Raw genomic sequence first — 21,138 nt, forward strand, 5'->3', positions numbered from 1 at the left:
GCCTTCTGTGCTAACTTCAGTTACCGTATGTCAAAGGCAAAAGAATCGGGGAGGCCCAACTGTATTATATTCTCTGAGGCTCACTGTGCCACTCTTTCACCTTTTACCTGAAGATTGCTGCTACCCTGAATAAGAAAGTATATACTGTATGCTTGACCGTTCGATCTGCGATAAAGCAACATGATGGTTTGAAATATCATTTGTTATCATTTTGTTGCTTTTGTTGTGACCTAAATAGCAAAGAACAATTATTTTGGCAATGAAGTCCCCCCCACAGCAGACAGCAGGAACACCAAACAAGATCATATACATGTAAAGCGGCATTTTTACATATTAATTAGCCAAAGAGGTGGGCTTTGCAAATGACAGCACTGGTCGGCCCTAAGGGAGGAGCTGACTGATGAAGGAGTGATTAAGATGGAAAAATCTTGATGTTGCCATACTTTGTTTCTGAGACTCAACGCTGGTGACAGGGTGGGTTGTTCCACACTCACACAGCTTGAAACAGTTGCCACAGGCAATATACACTTCATCAGTCTTCAGCTGTCCAAGTCACTTCCAATATTGCACTTGAAGATCAGGCCAATCCTTCACTGCTAGTCTGACTAGCTTTTGGAACTGTTCGGAATACTGGGGGACTCCAGAGATCAAACAATAAGTAATATTTGGTTGAAAACAGAAGATGAAACATGAAAACAATTCGCCCAGCCAAATCACAGTGTGAAACTGACAATACTACGTGTCTGTCCTCGGAGTGCCTCAAAATTAATTCAGTGACTAATCCAGTTGATTTTGTGATTCAATTTATTGCCAAAAAAAAAAGAAAATCACAAAAGTAGTAATTCTTTCACAGACAATGAAAGTAATGAGGACTGTACATGGACCCTTTTGATCAGTCCTATGGGCATCCTCAGGGCCTGTTGACACGAGAACAATGTAGCAAAAATGACAGTTTTGTGCTTTGGAAAAGTACCGTGCAAACAAAGGCCCAATAATGCCTGAAGAAATATTTGAGTCAGTAATTTGGGTTATGAGAACTAATGTGTCTCTGGATGGCTGCTGTGAATGTACATGACCCAGAGATTTGGGATCAAGCTTATTATATTGAGCAGCATGCTGGCAACAGCCCTGTGTTCTATAATTTGTGAAGTGGATGTGACATAGTTGCACAGTGCATTTACTCTGCTTTAAAAAAGTTGCATCTTTGAGTGTTGATTCACACTAGTGATGGTAAACTTGATTCCTACTTGAGTCCTTGATTCACTCAAGTCGAGTATAACAGCGCACATAGGCAAGAAAAAAAAAAAACTCACACGGAGACTTCCATCCTTTGACATATACACTCCTGCCTGCCTGTTTTACTATGCATATGACAATAAAACGCTTGAATCTGATCAAAATCTTAAGACCAGTTGAAAAATTGCTAGAATTTGCATTTTGCACATTTGGATCTTAATGAGGTTTTTAGTGTAGCTACAATATACAAAAGCAAGAAGGGGAAATGAGACAAAAAGCACTTTGAAAAAGTTATTTATTGAAAACAACAATTAAACTGAAATAGGCTGTTTATCAGCTGATCAAAAGTTTAAGACCATTGCTCCAAAAATAACAAAAAACTCTCCAAACCAGAACAACAAATGTTCTCAGTAGGACTCGGTAATGAGTAGCTCCATCGTTCTTGTTAATGACTTCAAAAATTGGTTTGGGCATGCTTGATGCAAGTGTTTCCAGGAGGCTCGTGGGAACATTGCTCCAAGTGGTGAAGATGGCTTCACGAAGGGCATCAACTGTCTGGAACTGATGGCCATTTTTATAAATTTCCCTTGCCATCCATCCTCAAATGTTCTCTATGGGATTTAAATCAGGGGAACATGCAGGATGGTCCAAAAGAGTGATGTTATTCTCCCTGAAGAAGTCCTTGGTCAAGCGAGCATTGTGAACTGCAGCGTTGTCCTGCTGAAAAACCCAGCTGTTACCACACACACGAGGGCCCTCAGTCATGAGGGATGCCCGCTGCAACATCTGCACGTAAGCAGCCACCGTTTGACGGCCCTGCACCACCCGAAGCCCCAGTGTTGCACTGAATGAAAAAGCACCCCAGATCATGATGGACCCCCCTCCACTGTGCCGGGTAGAAAACATCTCAGTTGGGATCTCCTTGTCATGCCAGTAACGTTGGAAGCCACCTGGACATTCAAGGTACATTTTTTCTCATCAGAGAATGAAACTTTTTTCCACCTTTCTATGTCCCATGTTTGATGCTCCCTGGCAAAGTCTAAACAGTTAGTTTTGTAGCGTTGAAGGACACGAGGTCATTGAGTTTGTTTTTGTTTTTTAAAGCCTTTTCCTGCAAATGTTGTCTGATGGTTATCACGCTGCAGTCGGCACCAGTAAGGGCCTTAATGTGGGTCAAAGACCGCCCTGTGTCTTGCTGGACAGTCAGTTGGATCCTCCAGCTCAGCGCAGGTGTGATTTTTTTTTTTTTTTTTTTTTACTTTGACTTTTTTGTTCCATAATGCTCAAGATCTTTGAAAAAATGTAGAATGAATGTCTTTCTGCTCCTAACCTCAGCAGCAATGGCACGCTGCGAGAGGCCTTGCTCATGCAGCTCGACAATCCGACCGCGTTCAAAAAGAGAAAGCTTCTTCGTTTTAGCCATCAGGACAGTATGAATGCCTGACAGAAAATGAACATTTTGAGCAGATTTTGGCTTTTATAGCCAGTGGTCTTAAACTTTTGATCAGGTAACAAACAACCTATTTCAGTTTTCTTTTGTGTGTGTTACAAGTTCCCAATGTTTTTTGTCTCACTCCCCCTTCTTGCTTTTGCATATTTTAGCTCTACTTAAAACCTCATTAAGATGCAAATGTGCAAAATGCAAATTCTAGTAATTTTTCAACTGGTTTGAAGATTTTGATCAGGAGTGTATATCCACTAAGCAAACACCTCATTGAGATGGTTGGCCCATTGCAGCGATATGTGGCAGATCTGCCCCTTAAACAAATGTAAGGAAATGGAACAAAGTTAATGAAGCACCGTTCAAATTTTTTTGGAGGCTGGTTTCACCGCAGGAAGCCACAGTACAAACACATTCAAAAGTATTTTTTCAGCCTTACCTGTAAAAGGTAATCCCATGAGATTTTGTTTGGACTGTGAACTGGTTAATGGTACTGGCAATGGCAATGGGTTTAATTAAGTTACACTGGAGCACATCACATAGCACAATTCACAGTTTTGCATGTCCAAAAAGGAGTAGGAAAAAGCTAAGCTTATTTAATTCTACCCCTCATCAGTTTCATATCACCTGCAATACATTTATTCACCTCTTGTTTTCCAAATGTACTTTGTGCTTTTTGTAAATACCTCGGAAAGTGTTAAGGCTGTATAACAATATAGTGCAATGATAGTCAAGGTTTATACTTACACTAAGGAAACGACAGACGTAATGATAATAATTGATAACTGTTAAAATGGTTGACAGAATCATAACTTGATAATGAGTGAGTACAGACCATGTACTCACCAGAATGAAGAGTTAGTAGTCAGTGTAGTAGTGGTGGTTAGTACAATTCCATGCAGAACATGAATTGGGCATTAGCACTCAATGCGGTGTCTATGTCACCCAAGAAACTCACACATGTACAATAAGTCCACCTTCCCAACTCTCTAAATCCGTGAGCCCAGCACCACTCACTGAACCCGTGAGCCCACGTCCGGTTAACGATTAATTTGTCAGCACCTTCATGCTGGCGTTGGTGAGTGAGTCTAGTGAGTCTAGGTTCGGGAGTGCTCGGGTTTTTCAAGTGCTCGACTCGATGTTAGCGAGCCAGCAGCTCAGACGTGAACAGGAAGTGGAGAGCGTTGATTTGAGGCAACTGCTTCTTTTTCCATGGGTTTAAAACATAAATACAAATACAGTTAGCGTAACAGTTGCACAGTTAATGCCATGTTACCTGGTTTCCTTTAGAGTGCAGACCTCACAAATCGCTCTGTGTTATATTTGTCTCCCGCCATATTCCGCCATAGTAAGTCACTGTTGATGTAGGACACTGCTGATGGGGATGTCATACAACTTTGTGTCAAAAACCTGAACTATCCCTTTAAATGTCTCTCTGTAATGTTGAGGTTCATTGGCTGCCATTGTCACATTTTAAAGGTCTAAGGTCAGCGCAGCCATCTTGTTTTGCAAGTTTGTGTGTGGCAATGCACTCTATAAACATCTCGCACCTGTCCTTTGTGTCCATCACTGTTGAGCCTTGAAGAAGCATCATTTGTAAGTCTTGCACTTGCAGAAGTCATAGTTGGCAAATATTGTGGCAGTTACTTCAGCATATAGGTAAATGCAAAAAAATCTTATTTTGATTAGTATGTCACACAGTCGCTAAATTTGCTTTGACCTAATCCAATTTATCATGTATTTTTTTATCATTATAAAACACATTTTTGTATCTGTTTTCAGTTTCACAAGAAAGATACTGGAAGTCTTCTGGCATTGTGACAAAGACCAACAGTAAACAGCCTTCATATTTACTTCTACATCTCAGCCATCATTCATTTTTCAATGCCTAAGACTCATGTTTGGCTATCTGTCACTTTGTGCAGCCATGCACGGAAAGGACAGAATACTCTCTGTGTATTAGACTTTTGAGAATGCCATCCATCCATCCATCCATCCATCCATTTTCTATGCTGCTTATCCTCATTAGGGTCGCAGGGGTATGCTGGAGCCTATCCCAGCTGACTTATGGGCGAGAGGCGGTGTACAACCTGGACTGGTCGCCAGTCAGTTGCAGGGCACATATAGACAAGCCATTCAGCCCCATATTCATAACCTATGGACAATTTAGAGTCGCCAATTAACCTAACATGCATGTTTTTGGAATGTTGGAGGAAACCGAAGTACCCGGAGAAAATCCAAGCAAGCACGGGGAGATCATGCAAACTCCACACAGAGATGCCCCAGCGAGATTCGAACCACCGTGCGGCCCCTTTTGAGAATGACTTGTTATAATCCAGACATTTTTCCAGACAGATACATTTGTTTTATTGTAACCACAGTTTTGTTGCAAAATATTTTAGACACCAACATGAACCAGGTCATTATGTTAGTCGAGAGTAATATAAAAACAGATTTAAATAAATAAACCTCATTTTGAGTTTATGATGTACCCATTTCATATTGCTGTGTTTTGACTTCATGCATGTTCTTACTGTATGTACAGAGGAATGTGTGGGGAACTTTACAGACTAACATGTTCGAGCAAAGACATTAACACCCCAGACGGCCACTAAGTACAACAGTAAAATAACTACATTTTGCCCATTTCACATCTCAGAGCACCCATGAGAGGTTCAATGTTTTTATTACAGCTACCGGGGAAATGAATAAGCTCTCCTCACTGATTCATCACCAAGCTCTTGCAGATATGGTTTGCTTAGATTTTACAATTTTAAGGTATTTCCTATACATCAAAGGTTAAATTTTGTAGAATGGAAAGATAATGTTAACAGAGGTTTGGCTTCTTTTTATGATGTTCAGTTATAGGTCAAGGAATTGGAAGATGGATGTGGAATAGCAATGGCAAGTGATGCCAAATGCTGATAAAAAACAGCTAACAGTGGAGGCAGGGAAAAACAGAAATAATATATTCCAAAAAGCACAGATAAACATTGGCAAATTCTGCTATAGTAATAAAAAAAAGAAATGGTAAAAATACCTTACACACCAAAAAGCTAATAAAAACCTGAGACTGAATACAAAGCCACTAACTACAAAAGACATCTGTGAATGTCTCAAGGGAAGGAGCTGAATTGCTGACAATGCGGGACATAGCAAACTTCACCAGGTGAAATAAAAAGAATATCAGCATGAAACAAGCACAGAGGAGATGCACAAACACACATGCAAACCAAATTAAAATGAAAACAAAAATATCACCAGACAACAATTGGATAAGTTTGGTTTGGTTTAATTTTATTTAAACATGCATGCAGATGGAAAACATCTCATGAATCAACAATTAGATATACAGTTACTACAGCACTATGATTTTTTTTTTTTTTTTCATTTCAGTCTGATGTTTGCATTATGTGTGTCACTGAGTGGGCAGGTCCGTGTGATTTGACAAACACGTAATTATTATGTCACCGATTCTGTTCATTACTAGGAATGAGCCAGATACTCCTTTTACAGAAGTATCTGTTATGGATAATGCATTTTTGCTGAGTACGAGCATGAAACGGGTATAGCTCGTCATTATCCGTAATTGTAATGAAGGAAAATCTGCCTTTGTGGGGTGTGATCTCTCGCTGGTCTCAGGGGTTGGCGGTCCTCCGGCCCGCTGGCGCCCTGTCCTTGGCTGGGATTACCTCTCTTCGGCCCCTTACTGGTCTTCCCGGGGGGGGGGGCTCTCTGGGCTGGCTCTTGGGGCACTGATCTTTGTGCTGCCTGCCCCTATGGGCCTGGTGGCCTTCTGGCGGCCGGGGCCTGGCCTTGCTATTTGGGGCGGGGCTCTCTGGGAGGTGGAAGGCGGCCCCTTTCCTTTCATGCACTCTCAGTGACAATCACACGCCCACACATTCCTGCACCTTTACATATATATGAAGTCTTCCTCACATACAGAGATACCTGTACATATGCACACTCACAGTACATACGTACTTCCCCACATTACTCACTGAGTTAACCAGGGTGTTATTATGTTGTTGGTTTTATTACAGCGACGGTGATATCAGCAGTATGACTATATATATATATATATGTGTGTATGTGCGGTATATATGTGTATATATGTATATATATATATATATATATATATATATACATATATATATATATATATATATATATGTATGTATGTAGGTGTATGTATGTATATATATGTGTATATGTATATTTTTTTTTTACAATGATGTGCATTACAGTAACTTTGATTCTATTCACTATCATGGATAATCATTTCATTACTACAGTTATGTGTGACTGTTTCAATGCGGTATTATCATGGTGATCACTATCATAATTCATCATTTCATGACTGCTATTGTGTGCGACTGTTTCAATGCAGTATTGTCATTGTGATCACTGTCATAGTTCATCATTTCATGACTGCTATTATGTCTGATTGTCATTGACAGCTTTGTCATTGTGGTTGTTGATATTGATTTGTCCTTTATCCTTGTTCGTCTTTATAGTTGTCACGGACATTTATTTGCTGATGTCGTTCTGTATGTTTCTGTTGTTCTGTCACAATTGTTGTTGTTGCTGCTGTTGTCCTTGTCTCTTGTCTCTCTTTTTTTTGTTTTTGTCCCCTCTCGCCCCCCCCCCCCCCCCCCCCCCCCCCCCCCCCCTGTTTCCTTTTCTCTTCTTCTCTGTCCCCTCCTGCTCCGGTCCGGTCGCTCCAAATTTGCTTTATAACAAGCATCAAGGTCGAATAAATTTTGTATGACAGGGGAAGTGTATATCACACTTCTCTCTGGCAGAGTAAATCTGTTGAGCACTTGACGGCATTTAGGTATACAATTCTATCTGCTTTAAAGGCTGGACAGGACAGGGGTAAAAAAAGAAAAAAAAAAAAAAAAAGTCTCAATTAAGTCAGGTCAAATGTTAGCACGACGAGCGCGAGTTCTAACTATCTATGTCAGAAAAGTGAGTATGCCCCTCCCATTTCTGCAAATATTTTATACCTTTTCATGGTACAACACTAAAGAAATGACAGCATGGATGAAAGTGTACATTTTGTATCCCCTCAAAATAAACCGCTGGCAATGAAAGTGAATACACCCCTCATGAACACACAACCTCATCAAGAAAAAAAAAAAAAAAAAAGTAATGAAGGAAAATCCTCATCGGGTAACTACTTGCGTATTCACTCTTCACGCTCCATGATTGGCCAATCACACACAGCGACCGCCCCTCCCTAGACAGACTCGATACAGCCAGACAGAGAAGCCATGCCTGTCAGCTGTCACTCTTTCACACACAGACACAGTGCAGACAGTGATTCTCTGCTTGCTTGGCTCGACTCCAGCTCAAGTTCTCTATTTCGGTTTGTATGATATTTAAATTTATTTGGTAGACTTGTTTCGTTACATACGTGGTGCATTTGACAAGACAGAGTTGAAAACTGCTTGCGTCGCTTTGGTCACTGCCTCCACGAGTTTTTTTTTTAGGTTTTTTTCGGCTTGGTGCATTTGACAAGACAGAGTTGTAAACGGATCAGGTGAGAAGCACTGTCATCCATGCCAAAGTGGTGGGACCCTTGCTCACTGAGGACAACCTGGCCAGTCACCCACAACCAGCAACCCGTCGGTACGCTTTCGGCAACTTCCAGGCCATCCAGCCACTCAAGAAATGCCGCTGTAGTCGGGCATGGAGAGAGTCCACATAAATTGGAACCTGCTGTCAGCAATTTGCATGCCAACAAGACCTTCCTCCTGATTCACCTGGCATAGTTCCTCGCTTGTTCTAGCAGCTAGGGTATTTGACCCCCATCCAAGGGTTACGGTTGCTGACAAGGAGGGCGCAAACTCTCTGAGAACCATCAAATGGCCCTTCATCTTGGCTTTGAGACCAGGACCCGAGCTTTGGCAGCTCATGATGCTGGCCCAGCCCTCTAACAGTCCAGCGGTTGCCTTAGTTCCGGTCCAACCATGAGCAACGCTGGTCCAGCAGGACGAAGCTCTCCCCTACGCAGACACGCTTGTCTGATGTGAGCGTGGCAAGAATCCGAGACTGTCCTGGTCGAGGTAATGACGCAGCAGCACACACTTCCTAGCAACAGGCATGTATGACTTACTGACATGATCTAAAAGTCGTTAGCTACTGGACCCATGACACCACGGGACGGGCAAACCCACCAGTGGCGGCGACAAAGTGAAAAAAGTAATCTGTTCACCAAACGTTACGTCTGTGCAGTATACAATATCCACAGCTATACCGTTACACTTGACGGCCAGACTTGAAAGGAACAGTAATCATAATGAGGACCCACAACTCCATGTTATGAACATCACAGTAATAAGCACTGTGTTTAGGCTTGGTTTAAAAAAAGTTGACGTATCTATAAGGATTCAACAATGGTCCTCATTCTGTCATGAGTTGGTGTGTTGCTCTGCTGCCATCTAACGTTCACTTTGTTGCAGCACACCTAATCACCAGGGGAGGAGCTCAGGCACACCTGACAGCAATTAGCTGGACTATTAAGAGTAGACCATGCTGGAGCTCTCATTGTTTGCCAGAACGTCTTCCTTTGCACACCTGAGTCCCTGGCTTACCCATTGCTTTGATACCTTGTTCCCTAGTTCTGGTCGCAGTTCTGTTCCTACTGTGAGTAGAGCGTTTTCCATGTTTGCTTGCCTATGCAGTGGTTTTCTCGTTGCTGTGATTTTTGCTACCTTGCTACCAGTAGTGTTTTTCCTATCACCTTTTTGGTGATAGTGATTTTCTGTTTAGAACTTTTTTCACCTGCTATTTGTGTATAAAGCGTTTTTAGTTATTTCTTTGTTCACCTTTTTTCCCGCGGCAAGGCCCGGTGTTTTTGTTAGCATTTTTTTCTATGGACATTCTCATTTTTGTACCTTGTGGACTTGATTAAACCTTTTTGTTACACGGGAGTCTTGTTCATCCTGTCTGCTTTATTGGGATCCAACCACGACCACCTCGTGACACATTTACATATGTTTGCGAGTGTTTTATTGAATGTAAGAAAGCTATTAATGAAAATACCTCAGATTGATTCATTCTTAAATGGAAATTGACACCTGCCAACTGATCCTCATATACATCGTTAGTCAATGTGGAACAATTTGGAGCAACACTCAATGGCATACTTTCTTAAATGTTAGTGCATACACTACAGCAGGGGTAGGGAACCTACGGCTCGGGAGCCAGATGTGGCTCTTTTGATGACTGCATCTGGCCCTCAGACATTTCTTAACACCATAAAATGTGTTTATTTTAATTTGTTTTCCTGACATTTTCAAGTAAAACATGACAGAAATCACAGTGTTAAAAATAACACGCAAAATATGCATCCATTTTTTTCTAGTGCAATGCCAGCTGTCCTTCCCATGTTTTCCATGTCAGACACTAAAACTTGATTATTATTGGGGTTGTCCCTCCTTTGATCTTATAGTCAGCTAGCTAATTGTGCAGAGACAACCCTTTTGATGAAAAAGGGCGCAAAACCATGCAGCACCAGAAGTCGCATTAATGGTAAAAAGTAATTTATTATTGGTCAGCTTCAACATAACATTATTACAAAGAATACTTTCAGAGACTTATTATATTCTAAAATTGTTAGTCTTCCTTAAATATGCACACATTTGGTTGGTGTTAAAAAATATGATATGGCTCTCACGGAAATGCATTTTAAAATATGTGGCTTTCATGGCTCTCTTGGCCAAAAAGGTTCCCGACCCCTGCACTACAGTCATGGAAAAAAAATTATTGGACCACTCTTGTTTCTTCAGTTTATTGATCTATTTTAATGCCTGCTAAAACTAAAGGTACGTTTGTTTGGACAAATATAACAAATATAGCTCATAAGAGTTTAATTTAAGAGCCGCTGTCTCGCAACTTCCATGGTTTTCTTGATAACCAAAATCACGTACGTTCTTACATGAATAGTTATAACATTGTACTGCCAAAAAATTTATCTCTCAGGAGTTATTTTTGTTGTGATTGTTATATTTGTCCAAACAAAAAGGTACTGAGCTGTATCAGCCATGAAAATGAGCAAGAAACTGAAGAAACAAGGGTGGTCTAATAATTTTTTCCATGACTGTATGTGGTTGAATAAAATAATTGCTAATCCACCTTTCTGCACTCTATGGAATGGTCTACATACAATTTAAATGATTACGTATTTGGCACCCTAATGATAACTTCCCAACTTCAAGACTTTGTGAAGGCATGTGGCATAGGCTAAGGAGAAAACAAATCATTACATTTTTAGTGCAGATGGTGAATCCAACAAGCTTTCATCCTTCTGCTCACAACTGCAGACCACATGTAACCACACCAGCCCAGGACCTCCACATCCAGCATTTTCACCTCCAAGATTGTTTGAGGTCAGCCACCCGGACAGCTGCTGCAACAATTAGTTTGCATAATGAAATATTTTCTGCAGAAACTGTCACTGTCCAGGGCAGATGGCAGACAGCATGCTTGGTGTCGCGTGGGTGTGAAGTTTGTTGCCGTCATCGTTGTGGATCGAGTGGCCCGTGGTAGCAGTGGGGTTACTGGCAGGCGTATATTATGGACAATGAACACGGGTGCATTTTATTGATGGCATTTTGAATGCATAGAGATGACATCCTGAGGCCCATTGTTGTGCCCTCCATTTACAACCATCACCTCATGTTGCAGCATGATAATGCAGAACCTCATGTTACAACAATCTGTGCACAATTGCTGTAAGCTGGAAATATCCTACTTCTTGCATGGCCAGCATACTCAGTGGACACGTCATGAGTACGTTTAGGATGCCTTGGATTGGCGTACACGACAGCGTCTTCCAGTTCCTGCCAATGTCCAGATACTTTGTACAGACATTGAAGAGGAGTGAACCAACATTCCACAGGCCACGATCAGCCATGAGCAGGAACAGCTAACCTAGCAGAACAAAAATTCACCGCTGTAGTAAAGCGGGCAGGTACTCACTAAGCAGGACTAGAGTAAAAGCCAGAAAGCAGGGTCAGGATAACCAGAAACACGAAGTCGGGCTGAGCGGTGAGTGTGAAGCACGATGGTAGCAGCAGAGCGACATCACAGAATATAACATGGCCTTCCTCATGTGGCCCGCAGGTCGTAGTTTGGACACCACTAACTTAAATTAATGCATAATGGAAGATGTGTTAAAACAGTGCGTAAAATAATCAGTGAAATTACAGTTTTACACGGTGCTTATTGACAATTTTTTCTCTGATGGACACAAAGATTCTACTGCTAAAGACCATTTTCACTTGTGCTTTGTTTTTCAATGAACTTAACTGTAATGGACTTAACTTTTGTCTGCTAGAGGAGAGTACTTGCTTTTCAGAGCCACAGTATTTATCGTAGGTGTCAAAATGGGTAGCGGCTGGAATTTGAAAAGGCTCCCCTTTTTAGTTGCCATCCTTTTTTGCACGTTCACTGCTATTTCTTCTCTTCTGTTTCTGTACAAGCATTACAGAAAGGACACCAGCACATTGATTATTAATTTGTTGTGTCATACTACAGACAACAGACACAGCAGCACAACTATGTATACAGAAAATGCCATACTATCCAATAGTCACTCAATAAATAAGCCAATCTTTTCTACTTAACTCAAAAATGAACAAAAATGGACCACACAAGCAGTGTCCCATCCTTGGGATGTCTTGCACCCTCATTTCATGTATCTATTAAATGCATCTGTGATGTTTGAAACTAATATAACATTATTTTGTTATTATTGTTGTAGTATACAGTAGTTTATATTTGTTATTATATGTTGTTGGGTTATTATTTAGTTCTTTTATTTCTGACTCTTCCCATCACGGCTGCAACCTATGAGCACTCAATCTCCAAGTTAAAACACACTAAAAAACACTTGAGGAGCACAGTGGGACAGGAGAGACTGGGTGAACTTGCCATGTTGTCCCTAGAGAATGAGAGAGCAAAGAAAATAGACATACAGAGCATCATGGACAAGTTGTATGCCCTTCAAATAGTGGCGAGTAGGCCTATACTACTTCATCATGTGGGCCACTGTGCCAGTTTTACTAAACTTCATAGCTACTGAGCTCTGAGTTGAAGTGGGTGTCAAAATTATGCGGTCGCTGTCCTTGCAGCTGCACTGCTTTGAATTTGTGTTGTTTTATTATTTGTGTGTTTTTGTTGTTCTCTTGGTATGTTGTATTTCATGTCCGTTTAATGGACTTCAAAATTACATAGTCGCTCTCTGTGGTGCCGAGGCTCGTAAGCTCCGCTGTTGCGGGCATGTGTATGTTGTAAAATGATGTTATCATGAGCTTTACTACTTGGATTTAAAGGGCCCGGTCATTTTCCCCGCCCCTGATTTGTTCCGCTAGTGCTGACCGGTCGCCAGCTAATCGCAGACAGGAACCAAATATTAATAACTACTAAGAAAATGCATAGCGTTCAGCTCTGCTTCTCCCTAATAGCCTATCTTTCAGACATGTTGAATTGTGAACGTGTGATGTAACTGATTGTAATACATTTCAATAAATCACTGCTGTTGTCACAATTACAAATCATTTTTCTGTTTTTCCTTTTTTTTTATCCTCTGGCTAAACCCCCAGGTTAGTTAATCATAAATATTTAGTGGGTGTGTTTCGGGAAGATTAGCCATGTCTTGACTGGTTCAAAAACTACAAGCATGCTAATGAATACCAACATAACATAACATACTTGGGTAGTGGGAACATTTGATTGATAGAGGGTGTTTCTTTGCAACCTATAATTTTCTTCAAATAGAGCTAACGACCATTACATACACCATACATATCCATTGTTTGATGCAGCTGCCCTGCGATTGGCTGGCAACCAGTCCGGGGTGTGCCCCGCCTCTCGCCCGAAGTCAGCTGGGATGGGCCCCAGCATACCCCCGCGACCCTAATTAGGATAAGCGGCATGGAAAATGGATGGGATGGATGTTTGTTACAAATGAAACATATGTTTGTTCAATAAGGGAGCGTTCACACTTCCACTCTCGTCCATTTGCTCTGCTAGTAAGGTTTGTTACTCACTTAGTGGCCTATTCTCCCATTTGCGCTTAAGTATTTTTCTACGTGTTTGGAGTTAAGCACGTGTCCCTTTTTCGTATTGTCCCACCCAAATGCGACTCATGGACAAAGGAGGTGGACTTTACCATGACGCCATTTTTTTGGGCTGCTTGAAAATCATTAAACATGAAGTTTTCCTAATACTTGTGAACGTCATTAAAATCAGTGAAAAAGAAAAAAAAAACACTTGTCTTGAAGGAGAATGTGGTTTAATTGGTATGTGCATTTCACTGAGGGGGATATTTGGCTACATTGTGTTGGCTCCTTTCCTTGTGATTTTGAGCGTGTGTCATAGTGATGCGAGCGTGTAATTGCACGCGAGAGCGTCTTCTTCCTAGCTAGATGTAAATAGTAACTCTGTATATCAGGGGTGTCAAACTCATTCGCACAGCGGGCCAAAGCTTTAGGTTGTGGGCCGAACTGGACATTACCCCCCCACACGAACCTCCAACTCTGTACCTTTCTTATTATTTATCCTAAAATGCACAACACTTGTATATTTCTGCATACTGAAAGTACCTTAAACCTTAAAACTGTCCTGTCCATGCTTGTTATAGTTCTGATACTGTTATGCAGTTGCTATGCAGAGGAACAACAAGATGGTAATGAACAAATATGATTTTAGAAAAATAAGTTTCTTCCAAATGAGTTTGTCACATTTCAATTATTGTGCAGATCTTTGTGCAATTTCTCAGTCACTTTTGTCCAGCTTTTTCCTGTACTGTTTTGGAAAGGTGTCCATTCCCCACCATATTTGATGCATCAAACCACTCACCATGTGAAATGCTAAATTAAATTTTTTTTTAATGTTACAGATTGTTGATTGTTTTTTTATTTGTTTTTGTTTTTTGGTTATAATCAAACTTGGCCTTTTGGTGAACATGCACTCTAACAGAGAGATGCAATTTGAAATTGCTGTTTATTATGATTCATTTCTTAATGTCTGCATGGTGAGTAAACATTCTCTCCTTTGCTAAGCCAATGAAAACATGGCGTCATCCATGTTCAGCAATTTGTTGTCATAGTTTGAATGTATTAATTGCAGAGCTGGTGTATTAATATTCAGTGTCTCAGGATCAAATGCTGTATCAAAATACATTATTTTTGACAGACAAGTTGTGTGACATCCAGCAAATACACAAGAAAACATGTTTAACGTCTTTGCATATTTTCAACCTTTTAATTCAAACTCTTGCTGCCCACATTTGGTGTAGATATCTGCCTGCCTCCTCTGTCTAATTGCTCCCCCAGTCATCCGTTAATGTCCAATAAACTCCATGATGACTGTGAACGGTCATTCAGTGGCAGTACCCTCACTTAAATGCCACTCAGTAGAATATTTTTTTTGTCATTAACAAGACTGATGAACTAAGACAAATCAAAGCAGTCATTTAAAAGTATTTTCTCACTCTTCATCTGGACAAACCTTACCTCTGACCATCGTGCTCATCTCCCTGCTTGGCAGCGCTGAGTGTGGTCCTTCTTTACTTTACAGCTACACTGAGTTGGTGGAGGAGGATAGACGAAGCAGGATGGTAATAAGATAAGAGTTATAAATATGTTTAGTATCATAATATATGGTACATATAAAGAGTCTGAATGGGATGTAACAGCCCATTAGTGAGATGCAAAAAGATTGGAAGAGACAACAGAGCATTGCACACAGATGTGGCGACCCACAGCATTGAAATCTTGCATTTGGGGGATTGTTTTAACAGGTGGGCACCTGCAGACCTTGACTGTATCGCTCTGGAGATTAAACACTCAGCGGCACGCAAAAAGACCAAAAGACACGTGGAGAGGAGTTGCCGGCGGTCATGTGAGAGGAAGCAGAAGCAGCGTAAGAGAGCTAGGATACAGGCTAGGCTACGATTAGCCCTGTACAAGCATGCCGTGCCCAGCATCTTCGTCACCTCCCTCATCAACACACTAGACAATATAAGATTGCAGGATGACAACCGCTTGGACAGCTATATTTTGGTGATCAAGGAGACCTGGCTACAGAATAACATCCCCAACCCACTTATGGAGCTCGCAGGCCGCTCCCTTTACCATGCAGACCACACAGACGACACCGGAAAGAAAGAGGAGAAGGTGTGTGTACATACAGTATGTCTACACCAGTTGGTGCACGAACACTACTGTCATTGAGAGACCTTGTAATAGGGAATTAGAATATTTTATGATGAAATGCAGACCATTTTACCTGCCCAGACAATTCTCAGTTGTTTACATGACTGCTGTCTATGTCCACCCTTGAGCTAATGCTAATGCATAGGGAAGCTATATGAGGTAGGGATGCTTCAACACGTCTTCTTTCACTCGGTTATACAGTTCAGGAATTGGTGCTCGTGACATGTACGTTCTCCCGAGCAATTCGTACTGTCTGTCAAACATTTCTAACATTTGCCAAAATGTTGGCTGTTCACCCACATTGAAAGGTTGCATTTCTTTTGCAATGTAGCGAGCGACACTGTCTGTGTGTGCGCACCATTTTGCGCTGTTTCGTTGAATATTTACTTTGCCGATCAAACACCTTAGTACTCGTTGACTGTCGGGACAAAGGCTCTGCTGCACTGCCACACCGAGGTGCGGCATTCGGCTTATATTAGCTATATTATATTAGCTCATATTAGCGTTAGCTTGCTAACTTGCTAACTGCTAGCACTCTGCCTGTGTATCCACTCACTAGTAGCCCCGTCCTCACGTGGGGGACAAAGACACTGAATGAGGTATCATTCTCTCCATTCATTCCACTGTAGAATCAATGCTCACAGACACATGCAGCGTGAACCCTCTTGTCATCCAGCCTTTGTGGAACAGAGAGACGATGAAAACGGGCATATATGCACAGGTGATTTTATTGAGGCAGAAAAATTATGACTGTTTTTTTAATCCTTCGATTAATACCACCTGAACCATGTTGTAGTCAATATGTATTATTTACACTGTATTCCTTACTTGTGTATCTTGCTTGCTGCTGTAACAAGTGAATTTCCCCGCTGTGGGATAAATAAAGTACAAATACAAATAGTAGATTTATTGATTATCGTGACAGGCCTATTGACCACCGATCAGTATCGGCCAATTTCCGTGAAAAATCATTCATTTTTATCATATGCCGATAAATCCTTTTCAACGCCAATCACAAAAGCAGCTCACCTGTGGCTAGCACTATTGCAGCACACAGCGACCCATGCATGCAGTGTAGTGTCTTACCCTAATTAAAGTCTTGGGCAGCATCCTCCTCCCACTTTCCTTAACAGTACGCAAGTGTGCTAAAACAAAAACAATCATGTCTGCCGTGTGGACCCTTACTGCCAACACATACCACAAAAACTATCGTGCAGGCGTAGTACTTTAAAAAGCTTTAGTTTAATATTCCATTTGAAGAGCACTTTGACTGTTAGCATCAGCCAAAGTGGCAGCTAATCCAGCCATGTGAACAACACTGGCCCGTATGTCTGTGACAGTCAGAAGGCTAAACAAATAACACAATAAATAATGCAATTCTTCGAACAAGATGACCAGCGTTTGTCAGTGGTGGAGGATATCGGGGTTCGCCGAGTGCTCTCTTACTTACCTGGAAGTCCTGCTAGAGTTCCACCAATGTACTCTCACATCCAAAGTCTCCTTAAAGAAGGCGTCTCATCCTCTGTAAGTTTCATGAGTGATATATGTTCTCTTGTAAAAAAAAGTTTTAAAAAGTAAGTAAAATGTTGTCTAAATTAAGGTGATTTTACTCTACCTTTTTTCATATCATATAGCTAGTAGCAGTCCTATACTAATTTTATTAGTAATTACTTATTTGGGCCCCTTGGCAGTCTTGGAAGCTTGGAATTATCCTGACTTTTCCCCTTTATCCCCTTAATGCCTAAATTTCTTTCCAATAATAAAAAAAATGTTTTAGATGTGTTTTTACTTTCAAATAGATGCTAAATTAAATTGAAAGTGTTAATTTGAATATAGCTCATAAAATAGGCATACATTTAAGTATGATGTCGATTAGCGACAACAGGCAAGTAAGTAAAACAAATACCAAAAAAGGCACATGTTCCCAACTCAGGTCTGAACACGTTTTTATTGATACATCTTTTTTCACTGCGTGTGAAATTCAGAAAAGCAATTATTGTTTCTGTTTAAGCACAGATGTACATTGCACTTTTCACATTTGAAAACGCTCTGCCCCCTTACAGTTTGGGAGTTTGCAATTGCTCAGTTCTACAATTTTGTCCAAAAGTTCAGCATCAAAGAAGTCTCTGAAATATTGAATGGGCAATCTTGGTGAATCAGCATCAGGAAGAGCACCTAGCCAAACACGAACTTCTTTTGCAGAGTTCTGCTGTTTTACAGTTCTCCAAGGTATCCTTCTGTTTCTTTTCGATGCAGTAGCTCTTGCAGGTGCAGCACTGGTGGTTGGAGGTGGATGAGGCAGCCCATCAGCATCTTCCTCACTGCTGCTAATTTCCACTGTAGACTCATTATTGCTGCTCTCATCACCTGGTGCAGAAAATAATAAATCACTTTAGAAAACACCAAACATTTTTATCTTTTCAGTAGATGCCACAGATGTCAAACAAGCTCAAACTTGACACAAACTCACCTTCACCTGGTTCACTACAAATGCCCTTTTTTATGCAACACATTACTTTTGTAATGTTTACAGATGATAACGAGAGTGATAGTTTATACATAAAACTCGTGCGAGTGTTGCAAACCAGCGACAAACAACGCATTTACGTTTGCGGGGGGCGGGGGGCAACAACAACACCCATGCCATGTGGCAAGGCATAAGGAATATTACTAACTACAAACAGAGCAAGAATAACCCAACCTGACCAACTGACCTGTACCTCCCAGATCAGCTAAAAACATTCTTTGCCCGTTTTGAGAACCGCACCAGCTCCCACCAGATCGAGATCAAAGGCATTGACCTCATCCTTAACACAGAAAGTAAAAGAAATGATAACTGATAACTGTAGCAAAAAAACTGTACATGAATGGAGAGGAGGTGAAGAGGGTGACAGGCTTTAAGTTTCACGTAACAGAGGACCTGACCTGGAGCCTGTACACATTCCACATCCTCAAAAGAACCCAGCAAGAGGCTGTTCTTTCTGACGACACTGAAAAGGAACATGCTTCCCCAGAAAATTTTGACCAGCTTCCACAGCTGCACAATTGAGAGCATCCTTACACACTGCTGTACTGTGTGGCACTCCAGCTGCACAGCCGCTGAGTAAAAAGACCTGCAGCAGGTGGTCAAGATGGCCCAAGGGATAATCATCTCCCCCTGACAAAAACCTGGGCAACATCCACTCAGACCATCTCAACACACGGCCCACAAAAATAAAACAGGATCCCTCACACTCTGGGCATCCCTTCTTCACAACCCTTCTCTCAGGCGGACTGAGAACCCCAAGCATGCGCACAAACAGACTGAGCTAAGCTGAACCCCCAACAATGACTGCAATGCTGTATTGCGGGAAATCACAATTACTTTTGTGTTTCTATTGTTTAATTGTCTTACCCTGCCTGATAGTATACATACTGTATATATGAAGATGCTGCTACAAGGAGGATTGCTCGAACAAAGTTTTGTTGTATAATTTACAACGACAAATAAAGAAATGTAATATTAAATAAGTTAATAGTTTAATAGTTATCTAATACATGATGTTGACATACCTCTGATACATTCTTATTTTAGTATGCATATGGACACTGGGGGAAATGTGTCAGGGTAAAATAATGGATGAAGATGCAGAGAGCACAAATGTTGGCAAATTATATTATTAATTTCTGGAGCTATTTTGCAAACAAACTTCAGTTCTGGATAGAAAATCCTTTCGGAGGACGGACCATTTCATATGCTCACATAAGGATGTTAATTAAACTTGCTGTAGCTTTTGCCTGGAGGATATTACAATGCAGGTATGGAAACCAGGCTAAATTTGGGGTTTCTGTGTACAATTCTATCAATTCCTCTGCTTATTCTCTCATGCAGAAAAAAACAATCAAAACAAATATATCTGCATTTTCATGGGATTCATGATTATTTCCAATGCACTGCGGAAGTGCATTCGCTCATCATTATACAGAGAAAATGGCGATGCAAGCCGCCAAGTTGTGATAAACACATGAATACATGAATATATGAGTGAAAGCTGTAGCAAGCAAATGTGCTGTTGAGTGGAGAGCTCAGGCTGTTTATATCGTTCAGATGTGTTTTTTGATGCTTTCTGTTGAGAAAGGAATGAATGTCTGTATGAAGTCTCACACAGAGCCTATCCCAGCTGACTTCGGGCGAGAGGCGGGGTACACCCTGGACTGGTCGCCAGTCAATCGTAGGGATCATAGAGACAAAGAACCGTTCACACTCTCATTCATGCCAATGGACAATTTAGAGTCACCAATTAACCTAACATGCATGTTTTTGGAATGTGGGAGGAAACCAGAGTACCCGGAGAAAACCCACGCACGCATTGGGAGGACATGCAGGCTCCACATGCAGATGCCCAAGCGAAGATTCGAACCCTTCCAGATGTGGCCAACATGCTCACCACTCGGCCACCGTGCGGCCCGCCCATTTAAACCCGTTCAGCCATTCAAACCATACGCCACCAAATAAATGATTGCATCTTCTCTTTGTGTATATTCAACATAATGTCGTCATTGAAGAAAAATCAATATATTGAGCTATACTGAATTTCAACGCCTTGTGTATACTGCACAGTATATATGATACACATTTGCCTTTCTATCTGTCTGGGCATTGTAAAACACAAACATTTAAAAATAACAAAACTGAAAGCACTATGATGATTTATACGCCTCATAAAAGCTTAGCACAACCTGCAAGGTTAGTCAAGGGCATTCAGCTTCCCTGCCTGGCTCAGTATTCAAGGTGGGAGTCCTCCTGTCCCTAAACATACACACGTGCAGACACATAAACACACACACCCCTTTCATATCACATTTTACAAATATCCCATGATACAAAGACTCGATGACCCAGATGTGTGATCTACAGTATGTCGGCATGTGTTGGCAGGTGGAGACTTGTGGTGGGTGGAATAGGTTTTTTTGTATCACAGCTTTTTAATGCAGTCTTCTGCTGCACATGCATGGACCTATGTGTAAATTATCCTTTCCCAAAACTTTGGAGGACATTTTTAGGATATGAAGGACACTGAAACATGCCCAGGTTTGCACATCTACTTTGTAGGGGGAGTGCCCCCTGGTGACTGTAATGCATTACATGCCACGGGAATGTATACCTACAGAATACTAATGCAAGCTTTTGTGAGCAATGTCATAGTATTTGCCCGTGAATTCCTGTTTCTTTCATTCTTTCTTTCTTTTTCA

Source organism: Dunckerocampus dactyliophorus, chromosome 3 (genome assembly GCF_027744805.1).
Source record: "Dunckerocampus dactyliophorus isolate RoL2022-P2 chromosome 3, RoL_Ddac_1.1, whole genome shotgun sequence".
Lineage (NCBI taxonomy): Eukaryota > Metazoa > Chordata > Actinopteri > Syngnathiformes > Syngnathidae > Dunckerocampus > Dunckerocampus dactyliophorus.